At 37.5% G+C, this 27,160-nt stretch overlaps 1 protein-coding gene across 5 annotated transcripts in view; it reads left to right on the top strand.

Annotated features, from left to right (window-relative positions):
* Positions 1-27,160, top strand: part of Fbxw7 (F-box and WD repeat domain containing 7) — a 168,489-nt gene that overhangs the window by 68,787 nt on the left and 72,542 nt on the right. The gene's annotated exons all lie outside the window — the stretch shown is intronic.

Here is a 27,160-nt window from a genome sequence, read left to right as displayed (position 1 = left end):
TAAAGAAGACTAATGTATTAATGTGACTCTCTTATTCTGGGAATTCAGAAAAAATTATAATTACCAGATGTAAGTAATTGTATGTTATCAGGAAAGGCAGACTGTTTTAAGCATAAACATTTTAAGGAATGACTAACAGTTTTAATACTATTTGCTTGTATTTTCAAAGAGGTTTTCAGGTTTTAAAATTTCTCTGTCTACTGAAATGCAAATGACCAAGGAAAAAGGTGCAGTGTCAGGATAGGTTCTTGATGGCTTTTAGTTATTGCCAATAGTCACATCCTTTTCTTCCCAGTAAAACTCTAAACATTTACGATAGCAGGGATCCATGGCTCACCTTGCTGCTTATTTCATCATTGTCTGTACTAAATTGTTTTGCAGTAGAATTTTATTTTCATTACCTCAGGTCTGAGGACAGTATTTAAGGGAATTTTTTACTTTGTACCTTTTACTCAGCTACCCTCCTGACCTCTTCCACCACTATTCAAAGATATGTTCTAGCTACTATGCAATTTTATTTTTAAAAAGATTTAGGCCTCTATTTTCTGTTTCCCACCCGAATTTTATTTGACTGTTAAGATTGAGAACAGTTCTGTAAATTAATCTGTAGTAGAGAAGTAAAGTGAGTGAGCATGCTTACTGTGAGTGTTTGGCAGGCTTCTTCAAGTGTAGAGTCACAGGTCATCAGTTATGATTTGTGAGCTAGAAGCCTGGCCAGTAATTGGCTCCTGTTGTCTTCAGAGCAGTGCTGCAGCAGTTCTCAGAGTCCCAGTCTTTCTTGAAGAGTGTGTGGGGACAGCTAGGGGTGGGGCTCTTTCCGGTTGGCTGTTGAAATAGCGTGCATTTACAGAGGGAACAGGTTGGATAGGCTGAGCAGAAGATGTAGGCAAACAGATCCAAACTGATGGAAGACAGAAAGAGTGGTTAGTATGTTTTGGGGGTCTTGAGTTTGCTCCTTTGCTAACTTCTTGAGCTTTATTATAAACACGTTGGAATATTACAGCACCTTACATTCTTTGTGTAATAGCAGGAGACTTAATGATTCTCACAGATTTTCTTGGCAATGAGTTCGTGGCTGTTGTCTTCTGTTGTGAACTTGGCTTTTCATTTGTTTTTATTTTGTTTTTTTAGCAGTGTTTCTTTCAGCCAGAGAGCTGCAGAATGAGTCAGTTAGCTAGTTTTAGTCTACATGGGACATTACTACTTGTGATTTTTTTGAAGTCAAATTCTCTTTTAATGATCAAGTCAATGTGTGGCTGTGGCTGCAGTATTATTTCTTTTTTAATGAAGAGGTTGAGCCGTTCGACTTGCTGCTCCGATCTGTTCCCTTCTAGCCATACATCAGACCAGTTGCAGAGATTTTCCATCGAATGTCCCAGGCAACCAAAGGTAACTACATAGATTTATTTCGAATAAAAATATACAGTTAAAATGACTGCAGTATTAGTAGGACCAAATGATTAAACATAAAAGACCAATTAAGATGTTCTTAGCAGTTTTCTTGACCTTGCAGTAGCTATCCAATATCATTTTGTCATCATCAGATTGTGGCAGTGGAAATGTACTGCAGTAATTGATTTTGTAATAGGATCAGGTGATTTACCAGCGGCACTGAAAACCACTTGCTTGCTCTGACTGTGGGGCACTCTAATGGATGTTGTGATTGCAGCCTAGAGTTGATTCGAGACTGCTAGCCACCCACAGCCATAGCAGCAGCATTTATTTTAAAAATCAGAAGAGCAGTAAGCTTTTCTTGTTTATTTTCTTTGCTGTCATTTTTACTTGAGTGCCCCTGTGAAATCTTAAGAGATTACGGTTTTCTTTTAAACCGACCAGTTCATAAAAAGTTTATCCGTGTGCCTGGCCTTAAATACAATAAAACACAGTCTTCTCTCTCTACTTCTGAACTCAGCATAAACATAAGGCAGTAGTGACATGAGAATGCATGTCTAAAGCTTGAGCTTTTGTTAACTATTTATAGCATGTTATCTGAATGAAGTAAAATATTCTTTATATCTGGAAGTCTTATCAGATTCCAACTCTAGTTGTATGGTAATATTGGGACTATAGGGAATTACCACACAGAGAGTTACTAGAAACTTTGTTTTGTGTCTTTTTTTGGTGTTTAGATTTCTCAGTGGTTTATTTAGGAAGTCTAAACTGTATCATTTCTTAGGAATATTAAGAAAAACAGTAATGGCTATTGTAATGTTTAAGGATGTAGCAAATTAATAAACTTGGTGTTTAATATTATTTAATATCCCAAATTTACAAAATGACTATATTTGAATAATTTTTTGGCTTCCTGTGCCTTTAGAGCAAATAATTGATTACAAATATGGGCGTACAAAACTCATTCTTAGAATGTACCTGCTGTTTTAGGAATGTGAAAGCCATGCTGAGGTCTTGTTACACTGAGCTCTTGCTTGGGGTTTTGTATTAGTGAAAAAATGCAATTCCATCACCCCACCCCCTTGCCTTGCCAGCACCACTGCCTCTCTTTGGTATGTAATAAAGTGTTTTGTATGGGGACACACACACACACACACACACACACACACACACACACACACACACACACACACACACACACACACACGCATAATGACTTTTTCTGTCATTCCTTAGATATGTTCTTGCTGTTCTCCCTACCACATTTCATAACACTTAAGATAATTAAGTAGTATTAAATTTTTGCTATTGCAGAATCACCCATACTGCCGTCATTGAATATGCTATCAAACACCACATGGGGACCTTTACTTTCTGATAGACTGTTTGAAGCTTTAGTGATTTACAAAGGTAATTATAGGTGATTCAGTATCAACATTGGAGTTTGTAGTCTTCATTCTTAGGTAAGTTTCTTCTTCACCTGCTGCTAAAACAGAATTCCCTCTGCATACATTGGTAATATGTACATAAGGATGTTATTACCATTTGAGATTTGCTCCAAGGCATGTCTGAATCCAATATTTATTAAAAATGTTAAATGATGTACCATCAGCAAATCAATTACTGATAAATGTTTTACTGTAGTATTGTACATTAAAGTCCTCTCCCTCAGCTTTGTATAGTTGAGTAAGCCTACCTGAAAAGAAATGAGTACCAATGTGTGACTGCTTGCTTAAAATGATTGTGAAAGGTAAAGAGTACTGTTACTGTTCTGTAGTGGGATCATGCTCTATATAAAATTAAATGGGAGATGTATGTTGTGAAGTTCTAGCCCCAATAGAGCAGCCTTTTCTAAAGAGCCAAGCATTTTGGATTTTGTCTGACTCTGTTATTCGTACTCTCCCTCCCCCACCCCAGCAGGGTTTCTCTGTGTAGCTTTGGAGCCTGTCCTGGAACTCGCTCTGTAGACCAATCTGGCCTTGAACATACAGAGATTCGCCTGTTCCTGCCTCCTGAGTGCTATGATTAAAGGCATGTGCCACCATCACCCGGCATATTTGATCATCTTGATCAAGTTATGTGTGTATGGACACTGTAAGGTCATTTTTAAAATACTCATGTAAAAGAAATAAGTTTATCCTGTCAGTGAGAGGCTTGAAGTACTAAGGCTTGAAGCTGTATAAGTTGGAGTTAAGAGGAAAGAATTTGTAGGCAGTATTGGTATCTCCTTTCCCTATTCATGTCTTTTTGTTTTTGATAAGAGTAATGTTTTATCTTTTTGATACCTAATATTCTCTAGTAGGTCATTTGTCCCATGATGTATAATAGCATCTAAAATACCAGACCTGGGATTAAATTCTGACACTGGTGATTTTTGTCCTAAGCACTCTACTGATGACAATCTTGTTAGGTCATTTGTTCAATATTTAACATGACAGTTTTCAATGATCAGTGTTTGGAAAGGCACTGTTGTTTCTATAGTGCTCTGGCATGTGTTCCTGGTAAGTAAGCTGTGTGGAGGCTCCTTTGTGGCTTGGGCAACCAACAGGCTATGTTTGATGAATTAGTGCTTTCCCAGGGATGGTGATGTAATAATGACTCACATTTTTTCTTGAACTTTTCTTTTGGACAAGGCTGCTCTAGTAAGGACATTTGATTTGGGAGATGGGTACTTTAAAATTTTTTTAGGGGGTGGGGGCAGGTGTTTTGAGACAGGGTTTTTCTGTGTAGCCTTCAATGTCTTGGAACTTGCTCTGTAGACCAGGATGGCCTTGAACTCAGAGATCTGCCTCTGCCACTACCCAGCCAATATTTTTAAGACAAGGAGAATGAGCTTACTAAGGTCTCGTAACTTTCCTAAAATCAGACAACTTGAAATAGTATAACCAAGGTTGAAGCTCTACTTTAAAATGCTTTCTTTGGGACAAGAAATATTTCAATAAAACACTATATTTTCTTAAGCAACTCAATAATTTTATTTCAGTTAAGCCATAACTACAGAGATTGAAGCAAATGTCTGAAGACACTTTTTTAATATTTATATCTTGCATAAGAAGGAAGTACCATGCTGACCTCTTATTGAGCAGTTATATATATGTGGTAATTCATCTTATAAGCATATCATACTGTGTGTTCCTTTTTTGGAGTGGTGCTTCAGGGATCACTTGGATCTGTGTCACTCTGAAAGTAGGGAAAGTAAAAATTAGAGCTGGGACATAGTTCAGTCTGTCATATGCTTGGTGCGCAAGCATGTGGACCCAAGATTTATACCTAGTACCCATGTAAAGGCCAGGTTGTAGCTCCCAGTACTGGGGAGGCAGAGACAGGATTCCTGGGATTTGCTGGCTAGCTAGTCAGGTCTAACTGGCAAGCCTCAGGTTCCAGTGATAGACCCTGTGTTAAAAACAAGATGGACTGTGCCTGAGAAGAAACAACAGCCTAGGTTGTTCTCTGGCCTCCAATTGCACGTGCACACATTTACAGGTGTGTCTACACACACAGGCACCCCTTTGTATACATACATACACATTATGTTAGTAACCATTGGCAGAAGCTGTGTGATGGGATTCAGGGATCTTTGTTTTATAAAAACAAAAATGATTTCTCTATAGGAGTGGGTATATGGTACCTATGTGCAGTGCCTATAGTGGCCAGAAGAGAGTGTTGGCTCTCACTCTCTGAACTGCTGCGTGTGGCCGCTGGATGTCGAACTTGGATCCTTTGCAAGAGCAGTAGATGCTCTTAACCGCTGAGCTGTCTCTCCAGCCCTGGGTTCTTTATAAAGGTTTTTGCATGAGTCTTTTGATAAACATTGATACTGAGAATATACTCTCATTTTTAACTTGTTCTGCATGTTGCCTACAAGTTTTCCTTTTCTTAAGAATTGGTTTTTGTAAAGAATAAGATTTGTAAAATCATGCTTTGCACTGTTAATGGTGTTGGAGAGAATGAGCAATCTCTTATACTGATAATTGTTTATTTCAGGAGCATGTTTAAGAAGGAGTAAAACTTCTGATAAACCTTGACTCAGTAAATCTCCTGGGGTTTTATTCTAAGGAGGTAGTCTGTGATTCCACAGGATTGAAGCACAAGCCTGTTGGTATCAGATAAAACCTGGGAGCAGTTCAGCTGCTGTAAGCATCACAGAGAAAATGGTTATTTCTTTCCATTTGCTTGGATTACCTTCCAGTTGTAAAGGGAAACTTATTACAGGAAAACATTTGGAGCTTAGTATAAAGTTTCAAAAGAATATCATAGTAATATGCATTGCACAAAGAAAGGTTAAATATAAGCATTTTGATGTAGTTTACCATGTCTTTGCATGGTGAGGTTACAGATGATCTCCAATATTTCTTTTCTGCTCAGGCACATTCTCAAAGTCCCTGTTAAGCTTTAGACATCACAAGATTCAGTCGTGTAAGCAAACATCAGTTTTTATGTTCTGTTATCTACTGTCTATCTCTGAAGGGACTTTTCTCCTCACCCTAGTATGTTGTAGTTGTTGAATGTGAAATCGTGGCTTAGTAAGAGTAGTGTGTGCCATGCTGTGCTCTGCCTGTGCTACAATTGAGCACTTTGTACATTTTGTCTGTTTTAACCATTACCTAAAACCTTCATTGGATAGATGTCTCACATTAGAATTTATGAGCCTTTGAGACTCGAAAACTCTATGAGATCATACTAATTGGTAGGTAGGTTTTTACCTCAGTATTATATAACTCCAAGGCCTACATTCTTATCCTCAATATCATCTTAGTTAATTCCATCTGAAATTGGACATTCAGAATATGGGGAGCAAGGGAAGCTTGTAATATAAGGCTTCCTAATTCAAATTACATAATGAACAATTGTCGTTTTATTCAACCATTGTTAGATGTCTGCTAACGAGGACCATTCATGTGCCATTCTTGTCACTTATTGATAGCTGGATAATAGTTAAATTCCTATGCAAACAAACCACTGGAAATACTGAAACAGAAGTGGCAAAAATTGCTCAGTAGAGGTTGGTAGACCTGTTAGGAAACCCAACATTGCAGAGGACAGGTGTGGCATAGATGTTGTTGGAGCTGTAGGTTGTTAGGTTTGCTTTAACGACTTTGAAGTGGGTGGTGCGATCGAGAAGAAGCCATTGGTTTTTCCTACAAGTTCCAGTAGAGTTTAAGAATCAGCCCTGATATGGGGAGAGTGGGATATGATAGCTTGAGGAGAGCATGCAAGATAGGAAAGCTAAAAGCAGTAGCATTACAGGGATGAGTACACAGAGGGAAGGAACTAAGTGCTGTGCTGTTAAGTTGATCCATGAATTGGGCAGTGGTGTATAGAAAAACTGTGTTTGAACAGGAGTTACAGGTTGTAGTAGTAAGCTGAGTCAAAAGCCACAGATTTCTCTTTTAGCTTGAGAAGTTACTAGTTTTTGTTTGGTTGTTGTTTTTTGGGGGTGGTGGTGGTGGTGTTCAATTTAGACAGTTACTCTGGATGTCACAGTAAGTAAGTTCCCTCTATCTAGGACAACTACACATATATCATGTATAACTTGGCAAGATTAATTGGTAATTGGCTTCCATGGGCATATGTTGGGAGCAGTCTGGTAAGTGGCATCCTTTAGAATATAAAACTGGAAATGTTCTGGATATTCTTTAGTCATAACTTCAGGGGACAAATGTCTGAATTTTTAAGGAGGACTTCTTTTTAAAAAGATAAACATCATTCTTTATTCTAAAATATGTGATTAAGATTGACGAAAAACCAGTGTTAACTTTCTAAAGACATCTGGATATGGTAGTATCTGCATGCAGTTCCAGTCTGGAAGTTAAGCTAGGAGGATTAACCTGGGTTACCTAGTGGAACCCTCTCTATAGACAATATAAAAACAAATGTGCAAGCAACAGTCTTAATTTTAAAAAGAGCAATGAGCATAGGAGCAAAGGTCTGTAGTTGTTGGTTCTGTGTAGGCCACACCACTCAAGAGCGCCCTTCAACATGTGTTTCTTGGCCTTGACTTTAGGAGCAGCTTGAAAATCCTGTTACCCAGTATAGTGAGATCGAAGACGAGCTGTAGTCCGTAGGGTTAGGATATCTTTATTCAGGTAAACACCAGCCAGACACAAGCCAGAGAGTGCCCAGAGGCAGCAGGCTAGGGAGGCCAGAGAGAGGGCGCCCACCTGTCTGCTGCCCCTCTTAAGAACCTCCCCTGACCATGTCCTTACAGGTGTAGTCAGGCATACCTGTAGCTAGCTCCTAGGAGGCGGGGCTACAGTGCCTCCCTACAACCCAGAGATTGGAAGTCAAGGCAGTACACCTTCAGCTCTCTGTAGATTTTATTACCGATACTTGCTTTTTAAAATTTTCGTTCTATTAGAGTTTCATTAAGAATAATTTGAAAAGAAAATTAAAAAAATAAACCTGAACAGTTGAGTTCTTACAAATTTCTTCTTCTTTGTGAGACCTCATTCATTTCTCTTGGTTTTGTGTTGGCATTTAAGAGTCGCTGTCGTAGACTTGTGCATGTTCACAGGAAGAATGAGTAAGGTTAAGGAGTTGGAGCCTTTATGCAGGAGGGTAATGGTTAGTGGGTCCAGTTTCTGGAGTAGGGAAGATGTTTAGAAGAACTGATGCCAATAGTTTTGAAATGTTAAGGGAAGACAGAGAAAAGGAAGACATTTAAAAGAAAAAAAGTATTGAGATCAGCACATCACCAGTGTTGACAGGTGATGTCATTCTGAAATCTCAATTAGGAGTAAATGCTAGTTTAGCAGGCTGAGTTGTAGTTGCTCACAAACATTTTATTCTGTGTAGATTGTAGTTTGGGGTCCGTATTTATTAGTGTTTTATCAAGAGTGGAAATTGCTCTTAATTACTGCTTGTATTTATTTTTCTGTAAGAAAGATATATTTGCTTGTTCCATATTAAATTTTTGCAGAGTCCAGATGTAGTATATCACATGTCATTAATCCCAGTATTTGGGAGGCAAACAGGTAGACTTCTGAGTTTAAGGCCAGTCGGTCTGTGTAGGAGTTTCAGGATTACACAGGACCACACAGTCAGTTCTCAAAAACAACAACAGTAAATGTAAAATAAAAATCTTATAGAAAAGACACATGTTTTATAGTAACGCTTTTGAAATAGAATCATATATATATATATAGGTAATGAAGAAAGAAAACTGAAGTTTTGGAATAGCTATTGACTTTAATACACAAGCCAGAAGCCAATCCAGAGTGTTAGCCTGTAGAGAGCTTACATTGACAGAAAAAACAAAAATAGTATGAGTGACAAAGTGCCAGTGTATTTACCTGTACATTGGGAAGGATGTGATTTGGGCCTGGAGTGTGTGGTGGAAGCAGTAGATTGCATGTGTTTACTAAGTTGATGGACTTCTTTTGTTAAAGATACACTCTTCTATGCCCTAAAGCACTACACAAGCTTTCTCTCTTATTTCTTGCAGTTCACAGCATCACAGATGGTACTTTTGGAGAACTTAATGATTCAATTTCTAATAATTTATATTGCATAAAAAGGTTATGAATCAGATTGAAAGTTAATTATATATGATAAACAGATTTAAATGCTCATGTCAACTTTATTGTTGTTCATCTTAGTTAAAGAAAAGAGTTACCTATAACCAGAGATGATACACACCTCTTTTTTTTTTTTTTTTTGGATTTTCATGAAGAAAATAATTTCAGTTTTGCTTTGCAAAGGGCTAAATCGATGACTCCTAGCGGAACATAACCATTTCAATGGATGGTGTCTTTGTCATGTATTATAAAATCAATGAAACTGACTCAGATTTTGTTTTTAAAAATGGACATCATACACCAAAATTTAAATTTAACTTGGCATAAAGGACCACAGATCCTAGCACTATAGTTACAATCTATATTTCTAGTTTTTATTGTATTTTTCTTACTATCTCATTGTAACCATCTCTAGTAGTGTTTCTTATACCACAAACTAATGGGTATTATTTGAGGTCTGAACATGATTGAAGTGTGCAGCAGGAATAAAACTTCATCTCCGTGTAGATAGATGGTCTTCATCCCATGGTTGTAAACACTGAAGAAATAAAGCTAGATCTAAGTAAAGCACTTAATAGCTCTGGACATCCTTGAAAGCTGTATGTAGTACAAGCAATTCTGTTACGTATGGCGCTGCAAAGATCACTCAGTGGGTAAAGTGCTTGCCCTGTAAGCATGAGGACTTGTGTTTTGATCATTAGCACCCAGGTAAAAAGTAAGGCTTGGTGGTATATACCTGTAATCCCAGGACTGGGTGGATGGAGAAAGGATCCCTGGGGTTTGCTGGCCAAGCAGTGTAGCTAAATTGCTAAATTCTAGGCTCAATAAGAAATACTGTCTCCAGTAAGTATGTGGGAGGCAGAGGTGGGTAGATTTCTCTGAGTTCAAGGCCAGCCTGATCTACATAGTGAGTTTCATGCAGCCAGAGTTGCCTAATAGCAAGATCTTGTCTTGGGGGGGGGGGAGAGGGAGAGAGAGGGAGGGGGGGAGGAAGGGAGGGTGGAAGAAGGGAGAGACAGATTGAGATGAGAAAGATACCTGATGTTGACCTATACTCTCCATGTGTACATATGTGCAGACACACCTATACATACCAACTCATAGACAAGCACAAATGTATACATGTGCACAAATACTTATCCTTCTCTGAAACTGGGGATATGGCATTCAGAAGCTTCTGCAGTCTTGAATTCTGTATCACCACAAACCATTAATAGTTCTAATAAAACACCAGGTAAACATGGCCACCCACAGTCTTAGGGTTTAGGGCACATTTCTACTTGGGATAAAATTGTTAAAACTAATAAAAGCATTTAGGATATAGTCTTTTTATTATTGCCTTGCCCCTGTAAAAATAAACATGGAGGAAGCATTTCATGTCTTTGCTCATACCTAAAGCCTTACTTCAGAGTTTACCATGGAAAACCTTAGTAGTTGAAGCCATTAATCAGCCTGTAGTTGTCCTTTTTGGTAGATTTTCTTTTCTTTTATACCATTTATTTGTTTGAATATTTGTTTGGGGGTATATGCCATGGTGCTGTGTGGGGTCAGAAGACAATTTACAGGAGTTGGTTTCTCCTATCATTTTTTTCCCTTTCCATGTTCATGGAAAATGAACTCAGGTCATCAAGCATGGCAGCAAGTACCTCTCTGGCCCCTCAGTTTTATTCTTAATGTCATATATATTGATAATGCCCTGTTAGTGAGAACATTTGCTTATGGTGGTGTTGATTAATTTTTATGTCAGTTTGACATAAACTGTAGTCACCTGGGAAGAAGCAATCTTTGTTTCCATAGGATTGATTTGTAGACAAGTCTTTAGGGCAGTTTCTTGATTGATGAGGCAGGACCCAGCTTACTGCTGGTGGTACCACCCTAAGGCAGGTGAGCCTGGATGGTATAAGAAAGCCACAGAGAGCAAGCCAGTAAGCAGCACTCTTCTTGGCCTCTGCCTCAGCTTCTGCTTCTGGGTTCCTACTTTGCTGCAGTTCCTGTCCTGACTTCCCTCAATGATGAACTGTGATATGGAACTGTTAGCTGAAATAAACTCTACTTCCCAAGTTGCTTTTGATCATGATGTTTTATCATAAGCAACCCTGTAAGGATTCAGGCATTATTCTGGCCTGCCCCTGTCACCTAGCAGAATGCACTCAGGCAGTAACCTGGTCAGCACACAGGTGCAAAGGACCTCTTGACCCCCACCCACTTATGCTCTCCTTCTGCTGTTCCCCTGGGTCAGACAGGACCTGTCCTCCCCTCCCCTCCCCTCCCTCCCCTCCCTCCCCTCCCCTCCCCTCCCTCCCTCCCCTCCCCTCTCCTCCTCCTCCCTTCCTCCTTCTCCTCCCCTCTCCTCCCCTCCTCCTTCCTCCTTCTCCTCCCCTCCCCTCTTCCTCCTCCTCCCTGCCCCTCCTCCTCCTCCCCTCTCCTCCCCTCCTCCTCCCCTTCCCTCCTCCCCTCCTACCCCCTCCCCCTTATCTCTGTTTTTCTTCTGCATTATTAGTGTCAAGCTTTTTTCCCATGCAAGAGGGAAGTAGATGATGGAATATAACTCAACCTTTAAAATTCCTTCATATAGGGGCTTGGCGGTGGTGGCTCAGAATTATGAACACTAGCTACTTTTGCAGAGGATCTAGGTTCTATTTTCCAGTTACAGATAGCTTATACCTATCTGTAACACGTTTCAGGGACCAGACACATACATGGTATACATATACATACATGCAGGCAAACACTCAGGCATGTAAAATAAAGATAAATATATTTAAAAATTAGTTTGTATAACTTTAGGTGTGTGGATTATCTCTTTTTTTGATTAGAATTATTGTATATTTCACCTTGTCTACATGTTAACGTAGATATAGTCATTTCAAAGTAGTAGAATAAAGGAGATTTATAGTTAGGCAAACTTGTGAGCTGCATGTGGGATCTGGGAACAGCACCTGGATCCCCTATATGAGCAGGAAATGCTTATAGTCTAGACAAACTTGAGTGAGGTTTGATTTTTATTTTGTGGTGCTTATTAATAGGGCTCTTTTGAATATTGAAAGTTTATATAAAACAATACAATGTTTTGAATATAACTTATACTCAGCAAATAGTTTCATTTTTGTGCCAGGACTCTGATTCAAAGACCACTCTGTTCCCATCCTTAGCTGTACATGCCAAAAAGAAAGAAAGAAAGAAAGAAAGAAAGAAAGAAAGAAAGAAAGAAAGAAAGAAAGAAAGAAAGAAAGAAAGAGAAACCCCAAAACTTAGCTGTAGGTTCAGAAATGGAGTAGTAAAGACAAATACCTATGCATATTCAGGCAAGCAGATTCTCTTATTAAATTAAGGCCTTTCCTTAGTTGATAATGTTTCATTTGTTCATACTCTTCTCTGCTTTGACCATGATAGTGGTGATAGTGATGATGGATTGGCAGAAAGCTGTTAGTGTGACTTCTTAGTCAGATTTCCACTTCAGAATGCAGGATGCTGTACTTGAGGTTGTGTCAACAGTTTCATTAATATCTGTTTCCTTATTTCTAATAGTGTATAAAAATGTTTTCTTAGCTAAGCTATAGTACTTAGACATTGGCAAATTCATTGTTTACTTTAAAAAAGCATGCCATTTCTCCCATTCTAAATGCAACATGCTGAGTTGCTTGCTTTATCCTATTGTCATATGTCAACTGTATGAGTTTTCTTCCATGACAGTTTGTAAATTAATACAAGGTTAATCTGGTTATTAAAAAGTTAATTCTTTTTTTTTCTTTAAAATTTTTTCTTAAAGCAATCATTATTGCTTGATTAAAAATTCAGTAACAAAAATTAATATTTTCCTTTTCTTGGCTTTTCTTCTGGTAGAAGAAGGAAGTGTTTCTAGAATTGTTCACATTGTCTGCAGTCATTTACCTCACAACCAGCCCTCTTTTTTGCTATGCTAGAGGATATGCATAATAGATTTATGAATGATGTTATGTGGCTTTACAGAGGTAATTATATCCTTTTATGTTTTGCAAATTCAAGAATTGGAATTCATAGGATTTCACATTGCAAAATGCCTGACTTCTATTAAGTTTTAAACTATCTTGTGAGAATTTAGTTTGTATATCCAAACTTGTTTATACTAGGCAGTGAGCTTTGAAAAGTTCTATGCTGTGTTTCTTTTCCTGGTTGTTATATTCCAGTGAGATTAAGTTCTATGCTGTGTTTCTTTTCCTGGTTGTTATATTCCAGTGAGATTAAGTTCTATGCTATGTTTCTTTTCATGGATGTTATTCACCTTCAATAATGTAGCAGGATACAAGATTAACTAAAAAAAAAAAAATCAGTAGCCCTTTTATATGCGGATGACAAATGGGCTAAGAAGGAAATCAGAGAAACATCACCCTTCACAATATCTACAAATAACATAATGTCTTGGGGTAAATCTAACCAAACAAGCAAAACAGCTTCATGACAAGAACTTCAAGTCTTTAAAGAAAGAAATTAAAGTAGATATCAGAAAATGCAAAGATCTCCCATGCTCTTGAATAGGTAGGATCAACATAGTAAAAATGGCAATCCGACCAAAAGTAATCTACAGAATCAATGCAATTCCCATCAAAATCCCAGCACAATTCTTCACAGACCTTGAAAGATCAATACTCAACTTCATATGGAAAAACAAAAAACCCAGGATAGCCAAAACAAACCTGTACAGTAAAGGATCATCTGAGGGCATCACAATCCCTGACTTCAAGCTCAACTATAGAGCTATAGTAATGAAAACAGCTTGGTATTGGCATAAAAACAGACAGGTAGACCAATGGTATTGAACCGAAGACCCCATATCAACCCACACACCTATGAACACATGATTTTTGACAAAGAAGCTAAAAATATAAAATGGAAAAAAGAAAATATCTTAATGATGCTGGTATAACTGGCTGTCAACATGTAGAAGAATGCAAATAGATTCATACCTATCGCAATGCACAAACTCAAGTCAAAATGGATCAAAGACCTCAATATAAATCCATCCATCCACACTGAACCTCATAGAAGAAAAAGTGGGAAATACACCAGTAGCACAGACTCTGAGAGCAACAATTAATAAATGGGACCTCCTGAAACTGAGAAGCTTCTGTAAAGCAAAACACACGGTCAACAAGAGAAATCGGCTCCCTGCAGAATGGGAAAAGATATTCACCAACCCCACATCTGACAGAGGGCTGATCTCCAAAAATATACAAAGAACTCAAGAAACTAGAAATCAAACTACCAAATAATCCAATAAAAAATGGGGTACAGATCTAAATAGAGAATTCTCAACAGAACAATTTCAAATGGCAGAAGGACACTTAAGGAAATGCTTAACATCCATAGTCATCAGGGAAATGCAAATCAAAACCACTCTGTGATTCCATCTTACATTGATCAGAATGGCTAAGATCAAAAACACCAATGACAGCTTATGCTGGAGAGGATGTGGAGAAAGGGGAACACTCCTCCATTGCTGGTGGGAGTGCAAACTTGTACAGCCTCTGTGGAAATCAGTATGGCGATTTCTCAGAAAATTAGGTATCAACCTACCTCAAGACCCTGCAATACAACTGTTGGGCATATACCTGAAGGAGGCACATTCACACCACAAGGACATTTGCTCAACTATGTTTATAGCAACATTATTTGTAATAGCCAGATCTTGGAAACAGCCTAGATGCCCCTCAACTGAAGAATGGATAAAGAAAATGTGATATATTTATACAATGGAGTACTACTGCTCACAGCAAGTAACAATGGCATCCTAAAATTCACAGGCAAATGGACAGAACTAGAAAAAACCACCCTCAGGGAGGTAACCCAAAACCAAGACAAGTATAGTATGTACTTATTCATAAGTGGATACCAGACATAAAACAAAGATACCCATCTTACAATCTATAACCCCAGAGAAGCTTCAACCCTCTTCCAGAAACAGATGGTAGCAGATGCAGGAATCCACAATTAACCAATGGACCAAGCTCATGGAGTACAATCGAAGTGAGGGAGGAGCAAAACTATGAACAAAGGAGTCATGACCATGATGGGGAACCTCACAGACATTTATCAACTTAAAGAGCACATCCCATGTTATTAGTTGTTGAGTATCTAAAATCGGTAATATGTGTGATACATGGCTAAGCTGGATATTTTCATTTATTTATTTGTTCCTCCTATTAATATTTATTGAATTTCAAGTGTAGAACTGTATACTCTCAGTCATTTATGATTTCTTCCTTCTTGGGCTTGACTCCTATAAACCATAATTAGTTCCAAGTAATTGACAGTACAGAGTAAAGTCCCCAATAGATTTTAAAAGAAATAGCAGTCTTTTTGTCATTCATCTGTTTTATAAAATAGTTGGTATATGTATATGTATATGTTCCAGTTTCCTAGTGCAGTAATTGTGATTTTTAAATTAAACTTTGGTTACAATGGTAAGAAAAAGAAGCAAAAGATAGTGTCAAAAACAGCATTTATATGACCGTGCTTTAAAGTAATTAAAAATTTCAAATTTTAGGGAGTTTATTGGCTGAACTTTGTAGTTCAAATATCCTTTTGGATTTCTTTTGTATTAGTTACAGTTCCTGTTGCTGTGATAAAACATACTTAAGGGAGAAAGGACTTACTCTGGCTCACAGTTGATTATGATCTGTCATGAAGGGGGAAGTCCTAGTGGTCCAGTTGCATTCTTAACATGAAAGAAGTGGTGAACTCTTGCTGCTCAGCAATGCTTCTCTTTTCTGTTCAGTTTAGGATCCAGCCTATAATGTAAATGTACCTCTCAATTTGAGATACATTAACCTCAGTTAACCTAATCAAGGAGATAGGTACAGGCATGGTCAAAGCTGCTTTCCTGGGTAATTCTAGGTCCTGGTAATTTGGCAATTATAAACTATCACACTTTCCAATTGCTAGTGAAGTCTTTGATTTTTTTTTTTCAAGAGATCTCATGATTATGAGTACACATACTCACACGTGCATACATGTGTGTGCTTGCATGTCGGTGCATGTATATGTGTGTGTGTGTGTGTGTGTGTGTGTGTGTGTGTGTGTGTGTGTGTCTGTCTGTCTGTCTGTCTGTCTGTCTGTCTGTCTGTCTTTCTTTCTGTCTGTTTGTACATAGATGCAGAGGTCAGAGGTCTGATGGCATTCCTCTGGCACTGTCCATTTTGGTTTTTACGACAGTGTTTTTCACTGGTCTGGAGCTCATGAATTAGGCTAGATTGGTTGGTCAGTGAGCCTCAGGGATCTTTCTGTCTCTTGTGCTGCAATTAGAAGCATGAATCATGTCTGACTTCTTTATGTGGGTTCTGGGGATTGATCTCTGCTCTTCATGCTGTGTGGCAAACACTTTAGCCCACCTTCCTTATTTCTTAGTAAGATAGACGAATATTCTGTGTATGTATAAGCACAAGCAGATAAGATTTTCTGACACCTTACAGTTTGAATTACTATAGGCTCTCATAGCCGGTTCCCCTTCTCCCCTGGTTGAATAGTGGTATAGGGAGGTGTATAAAGGTAAATTAACTGACTTGAAAATGAATGTTAATATTGTGTGAAATGTTTCTAGTAGAATCATTAAGACAGACATCACACATTTTACAGTAGTATGCTGTATCAATTTCCATATCTCATTCTGCTCTACTTTAAGATCATACATACCATTGTTGTCAGGGTTCCTTGGCTCTTTCTTGTGAGCTAACTGAGGAAATTTCAAATGGGTTTACAGAGTTCAGCAAGCAAAGTTTATTACAGTGAAAGTGCACTCTAAACAGACAGAAGAGGGCTAACCACGAGTGTTGACCCACAGGTGTCAAGCTGTGAAGTTAGTTTTTAAATCTCTTTCTGTGTCCACTAGTTATGTCCTCTTCCTTCTCCCCTTTGATCTGTGGCCTCATTTAGCAGGTTATTTATTTATTTATTTTTATTTTATTTTCTCCTGGTATATACCCACTGCCAACTTGCTTGTGATCTGGTTGTGATTACACAACCATTTGTCAGCTTTGATATTCTGTTGCCATAGAGCTAAGATTAAACAATGCAGCCTTACCCAGACCCCATCTTCCACTGCTTTTATGTGACTTCTACCCATGTTGTGACATCTGGGGGTGAAAGTAACTTAAATGACACTGGCCAGATGAAGCTGTGGGGAAGTTCCTATCAGATTGACAGATCTTATCTTTTGCAGGTGTCACCTTTTCACAAGCAGTAACTTCAAAGTGGTGGCTAGGTGGTGGTGTTCCTGGGCAGCTAGCTGAAGCAAATTTGATTTCTCTCTTAAGCAATATAAATTCTACCAAAGGCACAAAGAATTCCTATAGACAAAGTTCCAATATAAAACTCCAAAGGGATAGTTATGCTTAAGCAGACAGGCAAATTGAAAAAAAGATGATTAAGAACTAGAGAGCCAAATCCCTGTTCTAGTATTTGTCTTGTTTGCATTCCACAAAGAAGCAGAAGGATGGAGAAGAATCTATTTAATATAAAAAGGCAATGAGTCTCTTGGAACTGTAGAGGTATGCTTGTTATTACATATGCAAAGCTCAGAGGATATCACTTGAGTTAAATAAAAATAAATTCACACTCAGAACCTAGCACATGGTAACTGCAGAACAATCAGCCTAAAGAAAACATTTAAAATACAACTGAAGAGCAAAAGTAGTTTACCTAAAAAGAATTAAGTATTTCACTGCACTGTGAATAAAAATAGTGGAATCCTGATGATGGTAACTTTAGTGCTGAGAAAAACAAGACAAAACAGAGACCTGTTGTGGAGGCAGGGGTGTAATAATTCCATCCATATTTGCTCCTATTGACAGTTTTGACAGCTGGCAGAGGTGTCAAAGGAGGAGTCTTTATGCTTGGTTACATAAGCCAAAGGATGATAGCACCTGCGGAGACTGCAATGCCTTTGGAAAATACTGTCCTTTATAGTATGCCTACTTGTCTAGCTCTGCAGCATTTGATGTTTAAATAAAAAGCATCACTATACAAACTATAAACCATAGGTTTTTTTTGTCAGAAATTTTCTCAGTATAATACACCATTGTATCATCCAAAAATGTCAGCCATTTCTCCTTATGTTACGACAACAGTACTCATTTTGAAGGTTAGTTTAAAAGTTCAACTTTTTAATTTTTCATTACCTTGGAAGTTTGGAGAGAGGTAGAAGAAGGTTTTGATTTTCCCCATTCTATGCCTACAAAGCAACAATATCTCACAGCCTAAAACTCAAAGGCAGTTTTGTATATGATCCAAGCATTTATTCCCAGAGCTCCAAAACATTGTTTGGGTAAATAGCCACAAGACCTGTGTAAGATTTGTGTCTTATCAGGAAAAAGCAAAGGGAACAGCGGGAACCCTAAAATTATTTGCTTACAGTGTTTCTTCCTTTTGTCTCCAAAATTGCCTACTGATAGATCTTTGTCCACAGTTCTGTAAAATTTGAGATGCTGTTTTCACTAGTAGACCAGTAGTATGGAGCCAAATAAATTCAATGTGTGCTGACCCACACTGGAAGGCTCCCTGATTTTGAGCTCTATACTTTCATAGGCGAAATCTCTTAGAACTTCTTGATTAATAAAAGACAAACAGAATGGTGAAGTTTAATGTGATCAATTACATGTGAGAAATACTTTAATAAAGACAGTTGTATTGAGAAAATAAGTTAGATAATATTATGGTTAAACTTTGATTTTATATCAGCCAGAGAGGACATACAAAGTAGAGCTTTCAAGGGACGAGATTTTAACTGGAACGAAGGAAAAACTTTGTATGTTTAAATTGAAGAAATGCAGTGTATTGCTTGGATTGTAGTGTTTACTCTTTTAAGAACTATTGGCAATTATTGATCACCTTCGGTGTGGATAGTGCTGATAAAAGCATTTGACCTGTAATAACGTAGTATTTACAATGTATTTACAATTTACCTGTAATAACATAGTATTTACAATGTTCTTCAAAGTATATTATTCCTATACTGTACTTACTTATATTCAAGACTTAGTTAAGAGAACTTGGTGATCTAATGACCTGGCTTCCCATTTTACTCTGCAGTTGTTAGCTGTTGTCATCTTGGTCCAACATTTAAATCTCTAGAGTCAGTTCTAAAGCTGGTAAATGAAGAAGGCAGTGAGACTCCAAAGTTCCACTTGAGAAGTGTGGTGGTCTTTATGTGCCATTTCTACTTCTGACTACCTGAACAGCAGTTTCAGACTAAAGCCTGAGAACCCTTTATACCCTTAGAAATTACTGAGGATGAGGCCCCCTAAAGGAGGGAGGGTGTGTGTGTGTGTGTTTTCTGTCTACTCTATTGAATAGGAAAATGGAAATTATATATATAATCACATCACAGTACCGACACCACCGTGAATTATTGTCAGTGTGCACTGAGAGAGAATGGGAATAGGGTTCTTGGTGTTTTCCAGTGAGGACAAACGTAGATGTTTTTGCCAGGCTTCCTTTTTCCTTTTGCCTTTCTGTGATCAAAGGCCTCAGGTGGACATCCCTGTGAAATGTGAGCTCAGAATGAAGGAGCTTTTCAGTGTGCCCTCTACATATGGTAGGTCCTCAGGGTTTTTTGTTTTGTTTTGTTTTGTTTTCCTGATACTTGAAATTTTAGCAGCCCTCCCTTTCTTTTTGAGACTGTTTCACTGTGTAGTTCATCCTGGCTTATAAGTAGGTAAGTCTTTCTTTTACTTCCTCTAAAGTGCCAGAATCAGAGATACCTGTTATCATGCTCCACTTTAACTTTTAATGTTCGCTATTACATAATTTCCAGTCATCAGATTTAAGAAAGCTTTTTAAAATGAGTGGTCTCATCATGATTTAAGTATAATGCTTGCCAAAATTCTTCAGAAGAAGAGTATATCTGATTTTGCATATTTTGAGAGTTTTGCTTTACTTTTGTAGCTATTATTGATGGTTCATCCTAATGTAAAAATCAGAAATCTATAGTGGCCCAGAATCCAAAAATGCTGACTGTCATGTTAGCACACAGAACGTTTCTGATTTTAGATCAGTTGGGCTTCCTGAGATTTTGGAATAATGATGTGTAATATTCAATGTAGTAAATACTCACTGTGTGTGGAAATATCTGTCAATATTATATATGTACAGTTTTTTATTTAATCTTCAATATTTCTGTGAGACACAAGTACAGTCATTTAAAATCATCTTGTGCAGATGAAAACAGCTATTTAAACAGCTATTGAGTAATTTGCCCAATTTTATAGGTACTTACTACAAATCCAGGCCTCTTATCCATCAAGCTTTATAGCCTGGACATTATGTAGCTGTGTATTTCCCCATCCATTGGCTTTGATATCATGCAGCAATGGTCTATTCTTTTAATTTCTTCGTTACTGTTTCTTATTTTTGCCTTCAACATAAAACCATTCTGCTGGAACTGGAACAGCTTTTTTGTTTGTTTGTTTGTTTTACCACAATATTATGTAACTTTTACAGCCTTGGGAGTGGAATTCAGAAGGGCAAGTATGTTCTAGTAGGGGGTCAGTGCTTAAGAATTTTGAACCTTACTTCCCACCTGTGATGCAGCATGTGTGTCAAAGGTTTACTTCAATAGTGACATTGTATTTCATGTATACAGCACCAATCAAAACCTGGCATAATGTAAGATTCAGTAGGAGATAATTGTTACTTTTTGGTTATTTGGGGAATTAGAAGGCAGCATGATGAGGAAGCTGGAAACACTCTTTGTGTTAGAATCTAGAATTTTATTTTCATTATTTTGCTTTTAAAATAATTTAAAATGTCAAAGTGCTTTTAATTAAATGTAAATACAATGCTTGCTTAAGTTCACCTGCAGCTTTAAAAGAGCTTTGCAACTAGTAAGCAAGGGTGTGTTAGTTACCTTTCTCATTGCAGTGATTAAAACACCATGACCAAGGCAACTTACAGAAGAAAGTGTTTATTTGGATATAGGGTTCCAGAAGGTTAGTCCTTTATGGTCGGTAATTGTGGCAGCAGAAACAGCTGCGAGCTCAAGTGCCATAATCTAGAGAAGGAGCTTTTCTATGAGAGGACTACTGCAGCTGGTACTTTACTTGCTGCTGGAAGCTTTGTTTTATTCATGTTGAAAGACAGCTTGACTTCCTAGAATGGCTCAGAAACATCCTGGCTTAAACATGAGAAACTAAGCCTCTGGGCTAGCAGCCTTTCGGAACTTGTTTCCTGTTCCACACACTGAAAATACTAATCTCAGGTCTGTAGTAGATGAATGTGTAGTCTAGTGTTAGAGTGTGCACTCTGTAAGTACTTGCTGGTTAAATGGAAGCAGTGTACGAATCTTTACTAATTTACCAATTGGAACTTTAAAATGGCTTTTTGCCTGCTAATATTTCCTTTATCCCGAGTCTCTTAGTTGGTAGTGTAGGAAATAGATTAATAACATTTTCTGTACCATAGCTCCTTAATTGGTAGTGTAGTAAGTAGATAGTGTTTTCTTTTTTCTTTCCTTTTTTTTTTTTTTTTTTTTGTTTCTTTTCTTATTTTGAATCAGCGCTTGGATCTTTTCTAGGCAAGAGAAATAATTTGAAATGAAGGAAATGGACCCAGAAATTTGAAGATCTTTATACCAATCCTTTGAACAAGTGTGAAAACTGGTTTTGGAGGGCTGTGACCACCCTTATTGTCCTCTTGGTTGTTTGAGTGGCTGAGGTTAGTGGTAAAAATCATTTTGCAGCCTCCATCGGATGAGGAATTCAAGCTGTGACCAACCCTCCATGCTGCTGTTTAGTTTTAAGGTTACTGTACAACACAGTGTTGTTTGTACTGAAACTGAGTGTGTTTCCAAGTTGGAGAACACTTAAAACTTCTATTTCTTAGGTTGGTGAAGAAGTACTGCTTTGTAACCTGAAAAAATCTGAAAAATGTCTTGTATGAAAAACAAATTATTACAATCAGGATCTATTTTAATGATTCATCATTAAGACACTTTTGCTTTATTTCTGCACAGATAGAGATCTCTGTAAGAGAATCACAGTATTTCTTACTATCTGGAAAATGAGAGCTCATTGTCTCTTGTTAGAAAAAAAGCAATTTAAAAAATTTAAAATTAATACACATTGGAGTTATAGCTAATGTTCTAAGTTGCTTTGGTTGTGAGGATTTTTGTGGTTAATGGTTTGGCCATCACAGTGTTGACAGATAAGAGGAACCAGACCAGAAGGAAATGCAGATAACCTGATTCCTACCCATTGTATTGCCTTTCCAAATCTTACATATTCATAATTCGGAAAGTTCAACTAATGAGAAAAACTGTTTCCTTTCTAGTTTAAGGTATTGTCAGTAGCTACTACACTGTTTATTTTAGGTGCAGGGCTTTATGCCTTTAGTCAATATTCTGTCCCCAGTGCTGACTCATAACACTTACACCTCTCTTTTTCAAATACATATTGTATGAAAACTACTCTTGTGTAGGGCAATTGGGCAGTGTCGTCCTTAGTGTGTTGTGAAATCTTCTTGCCAAGACTTTGAAGGAGGGATCAAACAATTGTTTATGAGACTCTGTCTGTGAATAGAAATTGTTTGGCATAACCATCTAAGCAGGTAATTTTTTTGTCTCAGAGAGCAAGGAGAGAAATCCATGCAGGAGTTTTTAAAAATGAGTAGCTGAAGTAAGGGCAGTGGGGTGGATTCAGTAGAATTTTAACTACATACTTAACAAATGAAAACTCTCAGAAGTGTGGCAAGAGGGGCAGGCAGTGTCAGAGAACTTGATTCTTGGTTTTCAAAGCAAGTTATAGGGAAAGATTTCTTCCTTTATGTTTTACCACGAGTTACCACATTAAAGTTGGGAACCCCATCAAGGAAACAAATTTATCTCTGGTTCTCTGCAAATACTGTGTTTTCCATACTGCAGTGATAGATTAATTTGAAGTTGCAAAATGATTTTAAGGCAGTGTGGAGAGAACATGTAAAAGGATTGAATCCATAATGGTTACTTCTCAGTCTCCTTGTGATGGTGCTGAGCAAGGCTTTCTTTAAAGATGCTGGGTTGATTCTGAAGCTGAGCAGGTCTGAGTCTCACCACTCCTGTAGTAACGGGCCCTTTAAAATGCTTTACCTAGGACTGTTGTTTATATGAACCTCTCATATTCTCTGCCAAAATCTACCTGCTAGGGAACACTGACAGTGAACTGTGGGCTGACTCCTCCATTCCAGGTGCCATGTAAAAATCGGTCACTTTGCCTATTGAGTTGGAAAAATCTGGGTTTTTAATCCTGGTTTCCTGATGAGATTTTTTTCTGATGTTATTGTAGGGAAATCCTTATTCATGGTGGCATGGGGTCCTTCCTCAGCTTTTGGCAGTAGACTCATAGTAAGAGAAAAATAAAGAGAGAAGTTTGTGTTGTCTTCAATTTTACACATGCACTGTGTGTGTGTGTGTGTGTGTGTGTGTGTGTGTGTGTGTGTGTGTGTGTGTGTGTATTTAAATTAAAGTGCTTTAACATAACATTGAAAGCATAGACGAGTCCTGAAGAACATGTACACTTACATATGTAGCACATCAGTCAAAATATAGACTCTGTCACTCAAACACTTCTTTTTAAAAGTGTATATTTTATGTGTATGTGTGTGTGTATGTGGAAATGTGTTCATGAGTACAGTGTCTGAAGAGGCTAAAAGAGGGTGTTGGATCCCCTGGAGATGGAGTTATAGGCACTTATAAACTGCCCAGTGTGGGTGCTGGGAACTGAACTCTGGTCCTCTGGACAAGCAGCAAGTGCTTTTAACTTTACTAAGTCATCTTTCCTGCCCAATTCTTTTAAGCCGTATTTCAGTCCATCTCTTCCACACTTAGAAAACTCTGTACTGTTTTGTATCGTTGTAAATAGTTTGAAATTAAAAAAAAAGTGTCAATGGAATCTTTCAGTATTTTTTGTCTTTTGTATATGTGTGTGTGTGTGCTTGTGTGGTGGTTGTGCTCATGTGTGCAGATGCACATTTGTGTGCATGCCCAAAGGCCAATGAAGACCTTTGGGTGTCTTGCCTACCATTTCCCACTGTATTCCCTTGAGACACGTTCTCTTACCCAATTTGGAGCTGGGCTAGTGGTGAGCAAACCCAAGCAATTTCCTTGTCCCTGTCCCGCTCTGTCCATGAACTTGTTAATTTGGTTAGACTAGTTGGCCTACAAGTCCCAGGAATTCATCTGTGCTGGCCTCCCCAGTGTGGGATTGCAAGTGTACACCACCACATCCAAGTTTTTTACATGGGTTCTAAGGAAACTGAGGTCTCATACTTCCTTGACAAGCACTATACCAACTGAACTATTTTCCCAGCTCGCATCTTCTTTATTAATATTTGCTTTTGTTTGTGGGGAAAAGTTAAACATGTGAATGTTTGTAATCTGCTACCAAGGTATTGACATTTCAGCTTCTTGAAGTGAGACAGCGTGTGGAAAAGAGTGATTGAGATACATGGTAGACATGACCAGTGATGCTAGTAAATGAAGTTCAGGTGCAAGCTTTGTTAAGCAGGTCTAGAGATCTGAGATTGATTGTGGAGTTAGCAAATACTTTGAGCACCTATTGAACCATTATACCTTTTGTGGTGCTAGGATGACATCAGTAAAAAAGGGCAGCTTCTTTCTAATAAGGCCTTAGATCTAGTGGGGGAAGACCATACATATAAATGTATGGGTAGATAACTAAGTACGTTCACCCAGTGGGCATGCACATGTCAACAATAGAATGCTTTACCTTCTTGTTTCATGAGCAGGTGTCCTTTTCATGGTCTATACTGAAATATTTTCCTCATTTTTGTGCCTTTTGTTCCTTTTGTTGATTGTGTTGTTTAAAATAACCTTACACGGGCTGGAGAGATGGGTCACAGGTTAAGAGCACCGACTGTTCTTCCAGAGGTCCTGAGTTCAATTCCCAGCAACCACATGGTGGTTCACAACCATCCCTTATGAGATCTGGTGCCCTCTACTTGTGTGCAGATATGCGTGGAAGCAGAATGTTGTATACATAATAGATACATTTTAAAAAAGGAAATGTTTATAAAAAATAAAATAAAATAACCTTACTCATATAACCAGATCACCCTCTAATGTTTGAGAAAGGCTGTGACACTACCTTATGGAGAAAAGAATGCATGTTAGATAAACCTCATTCAGATAGGAGTTATACTAGTTGGACATGAGTTCAATGCTGAGTTCATTATATGCATTATATAAGGTGTCTTTGATCAGCAGTGGAGTTTTGAGTGGCTGATAGATGAACAGTGTGATCCAGAGGCTGGTGGGAACCATTTTTCCCCAGAAGCAGTGGCTCAGGGTTTACTAATTCAGTGACTAAAGCAACTTCATCAAACAGTGGTGACCTAGAGAGACTTTAGGGATTGTGTATGTTTTATTATCCCCACTCCATCTGAAACTACTGTTTCCGGCATGTTTACTATTTCTTTGTAGCCTTGAAATGTAAAAGCTTACTTTATTGTGGGTTCTATTTTAAAAATGCTAAATGACATTGCTCTATTCATGCAGAAACATGTCTTAGATTTTGTTGTTTTATAACTTACTCTTGTTACTACTTGGGATTAGGTAAAGAAACAATTGGAAATACTTACCTCCAGGATATTAATGTGGATCTGAAGTGGATGCTTGCTTTAGAATTAGTAATCTGTGGACACTGCATTGATTCTGGTGTTAGAGAAATAACATCCATTTTTGAGCATACTCAAAATAGGGTTTTACCACGTGCTTCTTATAGACTACGGTGAATGAAGAGGATGCAGTTTTACAAGTTCTCATCTGGACTGAGCCTCAGTTGTCTAATGTTTAGTAAGGGACATTTCCAGTTTGAAAATTAAAGGGTTTTTGTCAGTATCATTTATATTCTCATCATATCCAGTTGTCAAGGAACTAGTGCAGTGTCTGGTAGTTTATACAATGTAAAAATATATTAGCTATTAGATATCATTTTTCTGAACTCCAGTTAAACTTCATTAGATATTGATAAAAGCATAAATTCTGTATTTGATATATATTGACATTATATACTTCTGCCGGTATGAAATAAGTAGAGCATTTTAGAATTTTAAACTTGAAAATTTCAACTTAAACACAGTAAAGTACTGTTCATTGGTGTTTGTATTTTATATTAGTATTCTTATACATACAAAGATTTCTCTAAAATGTTCAGAGTTAATTTGTAAAACAAAGTACATTTTTGGAAGCTTAATTTTAGCCTTTTCTGTATGAAAATTTTGAAGTTCAGGTTCTAAGCTTTTGTGATGTGTGTAATATGAAATTATTTTAGGTAAACTTGAATTTGATCAAATATCAGCAAAGAATATGCTGTATAATGAACATACTGAAAATGTAACATGAAATATTAAAGCCTATGCTAAGAATAAAAGAAGACACACTTAATGTGTAAAATTTGTAAAATAAGTTTAAAATATCATCTGTAATGCCATTACTTAAGATGGAAGTGTTTTGAAATACCATGTAGTCCTTATGCAGTCTAAAAATTATACTGTAGTCATGTACTTTTCATGTAAGTTTTCCCTTAGCATAATATATAAACACCCAGTCTATATCATGCTTCTTAAATGGATCATGTCTTAGATACAAATTCTTGCTCATGGACTCTTTTATCTTAAACATCAGGATTTTATTTTCATATTCTCTCTCTCTCTCTCTGTCTCTGTCTGTCTCTGTCTCTGTCCCTGTCCCCCTGCCCTCCTCTCTGCATCAGTGAGCATCTTCTGTATAATTATTTCCTTTCCTGTGTTAGGATTACTTCCTTAAGGATAGATTGCCAGAAGTGGAGTTACTTGATCAGAGGGTATGGACTTAAGAACTTTTTGCTTTTGTGCTTTTAATTACAATTTTAAAATTTGTTGTTCAATTGATATATTTATTATATGGAAGATAAAAATCACAGTGATTGTCTTCTTATCTGAAGGCAAGATTTTATGATCAGAGAGGCTTGAGAAATTGCCAGGATAAAGAAGATTCACTTCAACATTTTGTGAACCCAGCTGGGTACTTGATGGGTGGTTTTGTTTTGTTTTTGGTTTGAATGGCTATATTAATATTTAGTGAATGGTTATATAGGCTACAGTTTCTGAGTTAATGACTTAAGATTTAAATTGTTTTATTGGCTAAGTTATATCATACTGACCAAAAAAACTAAACTACCAAGCTTTTGGAGGTATATGAAAAGGTTGTTAAAGGTCTTTAGTGTAAGTTTTTAAAAGTTTTATAACTT

This window comes from Cricetulus griseus (assembly GCF_003668045.3).
Source record: "Cricetulus griseus strain 17A/GY chromosome 1 unlocalized genomic scaffold, alternate assembly CriGri-PICRH-1.0 chr1_0, whole genome shotgun sequence".
Lineage (NCBI taxonomy): Eukaryota > Metazoa > Chordata > Mammalia > Rodentia > Cricetidae > Cricetulus > Cricetulus griseus.
This window is presented reverse-complemented; position numbering and strand designations above follow the sequence as displayed.